The 7,043-nt window shown below is 33.7% G+C and overlaps 1 pseudogene; it reads right to left on the minus strand.

Moving 5' to 3' along the window:
• Nucleotides 1-4,304: 4,304 nt before the first annotated feature.
• LOC149540749 (glutamine-dependent NAD(+) synthetase pseudogene) lies at nucleotides 4,305-5,822 on the minus strand (annotated as a pseudogene).
• Between the last annotated feature and the right edge of the window lie 1,221 nt (nucleotides 5,823-7,043).

Below are 7,043 nucleotides of genomic sequence, written 5' to 3' on the forward strand. Positions count from 1 at the left end.
ATATTTGTGTCACCGTTTGTGATACAAAAACCTATTTTGGTCAAATCTTATTTCTCTATCAAAACTCAATTTTTTTCAAAAACTAAAAATGCCCTTTTATAGATCTCAGATTCAATATTATCATTATATAAACTTTTGAGTGTTTTGATTAGTTATAATATGTTATAATCTCAAAATATTATAAGTTGGTATTTCAACATTTCATAAGATGCTCTCTCAAAAAATGAAAAAAAATAGTAAATCATATCAAAAAAACAAGAAAATTATATTTGTCACTAAAGGAGAGAATCATCTTCACGAATATGTAATTTTTTTTCAAGAAGGTATAGATTTGATAGGGAAGTTTTGACAGGAGGAAAAAACTATTGGATTCTGACAAGGTTGAACTTGAGTACTTATAACAAAGAAAATATACATCAAAAATAATTATTTCTTTTTTTGTTCACTAGCTATACATATCATCTATAAAATATTTTGAAATCAAAACAAAAAAAGATGATTTGCACATACTTGTTTGACGGGAACTACATCCTATATTTTTTATAGTTAAAAAAGGGCTTCAAAATAAAATAAAATGAATAAATTCTTAGTCAAAAAAATTATAAAAATTATAGGCATAAAATTCATACAATTCTACACATTTCATCAGTTTACATCATCTTCATATTTTAAACACAAATACCATTTCATTTGTCATTAATGTTGAACTATCACATTCTGATATCACGTTTCTTTATAAAAGATGACACAGGTTTGTGCTTTTACCCAGCAAACCCATATTGGGTATTTTGTGGGTTTCACTCCTTCTGAAAGCATGTTGTAGAAATGGGTTTCTAAGGTTTGGACACCTCAGGGTTCTGCCTTGAAGGTATTCAATTCTTTACCAAAGGTTTTTTTTTTTTTTTTTTTGGCACTCCTATCTAAGCTTAGAACATTTTTATTTGAGCTCCCTAGGTTGTCAAGTCCTCTCTTTTGTATTTTTAGTGTTGGTTTCACAATTTTGTTATTTTTTATGACCATGATTTTAAGGTGACCATATGGGTGGTGTTTCCTAGGCTTCTTATTCCATGCTAGTCCTTTTTGTAATCCATTATGCAAACTATTGCAAAGGTTGTTTTCCTTGAGCCAATTTTTTTTTAATGATCAGCCCCAACATAGGGTGTGTGTTGAGGTGAACCTCTATAGGCACCCCAAAGAACCAGTGTAAATATAGATAGGTGTGGTGTACCACCTTCACGCAAAAGGTGCACTACCTAAACTTCCTGAACACCTCCTATTCATGTAGTCTATGTAACAAAAGATTAGGGATTGTCCTTTATTGGAACATAATCGTCTAATAGCCCCAGAATCCAAGTCAGCTTCAACCACCAAAAAAGACCAATGGACTACTATTGTGAAAAAAGTAAAAGGCTCCATTGTGGCTAAGGTAGGCTCTTTTCCCCCAAATAATGGTCAACCTAGCTCAAGCCTATTTCTATGAGCTCCTTCAGTCCCCTTGCTCCCTCCACTACCTATTTCAAACCTTGGTGTTCATGGGACAATGAACATTCATACCCCTTGTTGGCTCGTGATTTAAGAGTTTTTAAAATAACCAAGAAACCAAACCAATCCATCTAAGGCTAGCAAATTCCTATGATGGATACACTCAACTACAATCTTGGGCAAACTATAAGGCATGACTAATTCTTTACTTCAAGCTCTACAAGACCTAGGTGAGTCAACCTTGAGGTTCTAGTATATGGCACCAGTGTAATTAAACATATAATTTGAACCTAATAATAGCAAATGCAACCCTTTTAATCTTGTAATACTTATGCAATGGAATAGAAATGAGATAGCTAAAAATCATAACCTATGAACCCATAAGCTAAGAGAGGGTTAATTCTTTTTAGCCCACTACAAAACATGAAATACTGAATTTAAGTGATTAAAATGATTTGTGCAAATTCCCTTCATCTAAGCTTGCATTTGATTTAATGATTAGTGCCTTATTCATTGAAACATAGAATCATTAGCAACAAGATGATCTAACTTTATTGCCTTACAATTAAGTGTGTCAACTGAAATCCCCAAATTCCATTCTTACAAAATATCCCCTCCATACACCTAGAAACCCTATCAGAACATTGAAGCATTTCCTTGAGTTAAAAGAAACAAAAAATCTAATATACAACTCATGTAAGCTACCTTAAGTCAAATGAACCTTATTCATTCAATTACAAAGTTAATAACATATGAAGAATTAGAAGACAGAATAAGAAAACTGAGATAATTCATTGTAAATCCCCTTTTATATACATCCTTGGAAAGACTGAATACATAAACTGGTAAAACTAAATGTAACTTAAGATACTTCACATGATCTAGCATCAACTTTCCATTATCTCAGAATAACAACACATGAAATGAAATGAAATCTACACAAGAGTGGATGTGTGTCCTTCACTACTAGAGCTTAGCTCAATAGATAGGAAGCAAAACCAACAAAAACCTTGGTTTCATAGTAAAAATTGGAAGCCTGCTGGTATCACAAAGAAAACTACCAACTTGGTATCACAGTAGTGAGAAACTTCTCTAAAACTAGAATGCTTACAATGAGAAAGAAAGAGAATGATATAGGGGGAAGAATTCCTAGATCTATTATACATCTGACATGTGTCCACTTATAAAATCTCCTCAAGAAGTTAAAAGCATCTCTCTAATCTCTCTTTGTAGTTGCACAATCAAATCTTCATCATTTTGGCCTCCAAAAGCATGAAATATTTCAAATATTTTGATGGAAATCATAACTGATTGCAAAAGACAAAAATTCTGAGAAGTTCCATCAAAAGGCACACAAATTGTGAAATATTTGAAACAAAATCCATCATTATGCATCAAATTTTGAACAAACTAAGCCAACAAAGCATATCAAATGCATCCCAACTGAATTCTAATGCTCCATGATGAAAACTACCCATTCTAGTTTGGATGCCCCAAAAATCAAAAATTCGCTTATAACTCGAACTGGTGAGCACTTGTGCAAAATCTAACCTCAAAAATTGATAGCTCATCTCTTCTTGATTCCAATGATATATTCAAATCCATATTTCAGATAAAAATTGCCACAGTTATGCCCCTCTAAAAATCCAAGCTCCTTCTATAGTCTCACCAAGCACTTTATTATTGCTAAAATTTAACTTCTTTTATAGTTTCAAACTATAGAATAAATCAAATTTTATTTAAAAATCTCTAACCTTTACATACTTTTGAGGAAAAACATAAAAAAATAATTTATGACTTTGATTTTTCCTTTGTTTTCTCATCTAGGTCAAACCTAGTTTGACCATCCTCACCACATGTCAACACTAGATTGGCTTGTTTTATGCATAGTCATCTGACCCCTCCAACTGGGCACCATGTGTTAGCATCTCATTAGTCCTCTACTGCCACTAGACTACCATGTCATCATCTATGATGCGCCTACCATGTCACCAATCCACCTTAGCATGGCATGTCAGTTCCACCTCGTCACCAACTTACTAGCACATGTCAACATCTAATTGGTTTTCCATGTCACTATGTTAATAGTCATGCATCTTCACCTTGGTGAAATGGCAACCACCATTTGATCCACCACATGTTGCCATCTAATGGCTTTGGATCATGTTTTTCCACATCACCTATCATCACCATCTACTCACCACATGCTACCACTTGTCAACTTTTGGTTTGTCATCTGCATCCAAGTGGGACCCACATCTTCCTTTGTTGGGTTTCAGGTTTTCCAATGGGTCACTTGCGAAACTCTCCACTTTCCAGGAGGTTTCCATGTCGCTACTTTCAAGACCTTCCAATTTTTTGGTGGTGATATGCCAACCACCGTTTCTAACTTTTCTCACATTTCTAACACCATTTCTAACTTTTCAAGTGACCTCAACTTGCATGCTTGTTAAAAATTAACCAGCTATCAATGACTAAGTCGGGCCCTACCACACATGGTCTTGGCTTTCAAAAATTTGTTGTCTTTTAAATAGCTTATAATATAGGCATTGTAGTATTTAAACACCTAAGGGTTCCCCAGAACAGTATATGTGGGACAAATGTTTGAAATTGTTTCTTTTTTTTTCTCATTCATGCCACAACTCAATCCTACTCATATGGCTTCTTCTTGATTGCACTTATCTGAATATCAACCCTCCCTACAAGCTGTGGGTTTTCATGCTTCAAGGTGGCTTCTCTTGACTATGACTTTTAATATTGATACACCCTCTTTGCTTGATGTGGCTTTTGAGTCTTTGTCTGCGCTATGGCTTCCTTCAAGTCTATGCATGGATTCCTCCATCAACCTTGTATCTTGGATTTTTTCCTATGAATGACTAGAATAGGGAGATTAACCATGATATTATAGTATCAATTTTAACATCAAGATGTCATGAGCCAATCTCATTAGACAATTTGTTTGCTCTTTCTCTAGTGGTTTTTGAACTATTCTCTGAACCCACATAAACTATGTAGAATATTTGTTTTGCAAATTCTTTCGATCAATAGGGATATCTCCTTTTTTATATTGGCCAATATGTATTGCATCAGACATGACTTGTTGATCTCCATTAGCAATACCTTTTGTTACAAGTTGGCACATGCATCCAACAATAGCTGCTACATCTGAAATATTTGGTCCACTAGAAAGTGTCAATAAATAGCCAAATGCTACACTTCTCCTTAGATGATCCCAAAGCCATCAAGCTAGACCCAGAGCTATTTCCTCTTCTGGAGAATGATATCTAATCTTGACTAGCATTGATGGGAAAAATCTAAGATTCTCGTTTGATTCACATAGCTTGAGATTGACTTGAATTGAGGGAAAAGAAGGCCTATAGCTAGCTTTTTCACATAAGCTACTAATTACTCCCCTATAACCCAAAATAGAATCCAAATCTACTATTGCTATTAAAACATCAATGTCATTGAGAGAAAACTGTGATCCTTCAACAACAATATCACCATTGACAGCAATACATGACCAGCCATCATAGTAAAGGCAACCTCCATCACAGCCCTCTATTTATATATATATATATATATATATATATATATATATATATATATATATATATATATATATATATATATATATATATATATATATATATATATATATATATATATATATATATATATACAAGTTGCACTTTGAATCAGCTCTAGACGTGTATTCTAATTTCTTAATTGATGATGACTTCCACTTCCATTTGTAAATACTTCAATGCCACTCAATGCAAGACCAATATGAGGGGAGTCTGGTGTGAAAAGTGCTTCACAAGTTTTAGCAACAATTATCACATCCAAAAAGGAAAGATATCCATCCCCAAAAGGCACAATTTTTTGTGAAATTGCATCTGCAATATTGTCAGGCGGACTATACTACACAAGCTATCTATGATGCTTCCAAGAAGAGAACCATCATAGTTCCCTACAATTTCCATCATTGGCAAGGCACAATTTTGGTCAAATTAGAAGTATTTCTGATTTACGCAAAAGACCTGGCAATTGTATCGAACACCATCTTTCTCTACTAGCATACCAATGCTACAAAGAATGCCTTTTATGAAGTCTTCTACCAAAATATCCCTCAGGCATTCCCATGCATGATTGGTTGTGTCTGGCTCCAAAAAAAGGTCTTCATAGCCATAACCAATGATTTCAAACTCAAAACCAACTCTGAGCACTACTCCTTTAGATTTGGCTTTTAGAATAGACTTCTTAATATGCTATAAATTAGATTCAAAATCCATGGCCCATTGATTTAGATTACATGTGGCCACCTTCAAAAGCCTCATTTTAAACCCTTGACTATATCTTTTCAAAACGAAGAGCTATCATTCTACTAAAGGCTTCAAATAGGTCCCAAAACCCTTATGAAGCCTTTTAAAAGTCAATTCAATTCTCCCAAACTATAAACATTCATTCATCCTTTGGAATGAGAAGGCAATATCACCTCACTTTCTATTGCAACTTTAATGTTATAACTAGACAATTTAACTACCATGTCACTTTATCAACTTAATGGAAACAATCAGACCCCAAAGAGGGTCTGATTAAAAAAAAATTGTTTCCAAACAACCTAACTACTGAAGTGATCCATTGAACTCATCATACTGAATGAAGTCAATTTGCAACACAGAAATAAATTTAAAACTCACTTTTACACCTATATGCAAACTATCAACTTTGTGCCAGGAGCTCCTTTGACTGGCTTTAAAAATTGATCTAAACACCTAACTAGCTTCTGAAATCAAACATATTGAATCTTTATTTTGCACACTTTTTCCTTATTGAATCTCATCTCATGAAAAATTATTAGTCAAAAGATATTGACTAACAAAGTTACCCTTTCAAAATTGCCTTTAAGAAAATAAGTCAAAAAAACCATAAAATGCATTTGGATGTGGCTTTGAAAACTAGGTAAACGAACACTTGGGAAAACAAAAACGAGGGCATTGGTTCACTATCATGAGGACAACACAGATCTCTGATTAAGGGTTGTAATGAATAACTAGGCACATTTGGTGAGTGGTCAAAGTGAGATACTCAAAATTTGTAGACTGGAAACAATGGTAGAAAAACAATTTTTGCAAAAGGAATGAACCTGGCAAACTGTGCAGATGGATTCATCAAGATTTGAAAATTGGCACACTTGAAGTATTTTTGGAGTATAACATAGTGGTATAATCCATTAAATATTACCAATCATGAGATCAAAGTTATGACATCATGAATAGGGGTTCCAACAAATCTGCACTTCTTGACACTAGTAAAAAGTTGCAAGTTGCATTTGGAATCATGTTCAAAAATTGACTAAACCGATTCACAATAAGCTCAAAATTGAAATATAGTAAGTCTCTAATCTCTAAAATTCAATGTAAAATAAATTTTCTCATTTTAGTCAACTAGGTCAAAGTTATGGCAAGTCAAACATGGCCTACCAAAATTCAGAACTAATTGCATAAGCATGACAACATTATAAGACAAAATTTAAGGGACTCAAAAACTGGGAAAAT

The sequence above is a fragment of the Cupressus sempervirens genome, chromosome 9 (assembly GCF_028749045.1).
Source record: "Cupressus sempervirens isolate cs-2001-9-10 chromosome 9, ASM2874904v1, whole genome shotgun sequence".
NCBI classification, from domain to species: Eukaryota; Viridiplantae; Streptophyta; class Pinopsida; order Cupressales; family Cupressaceae; genus Cupressus; species Cupressus sempervirens.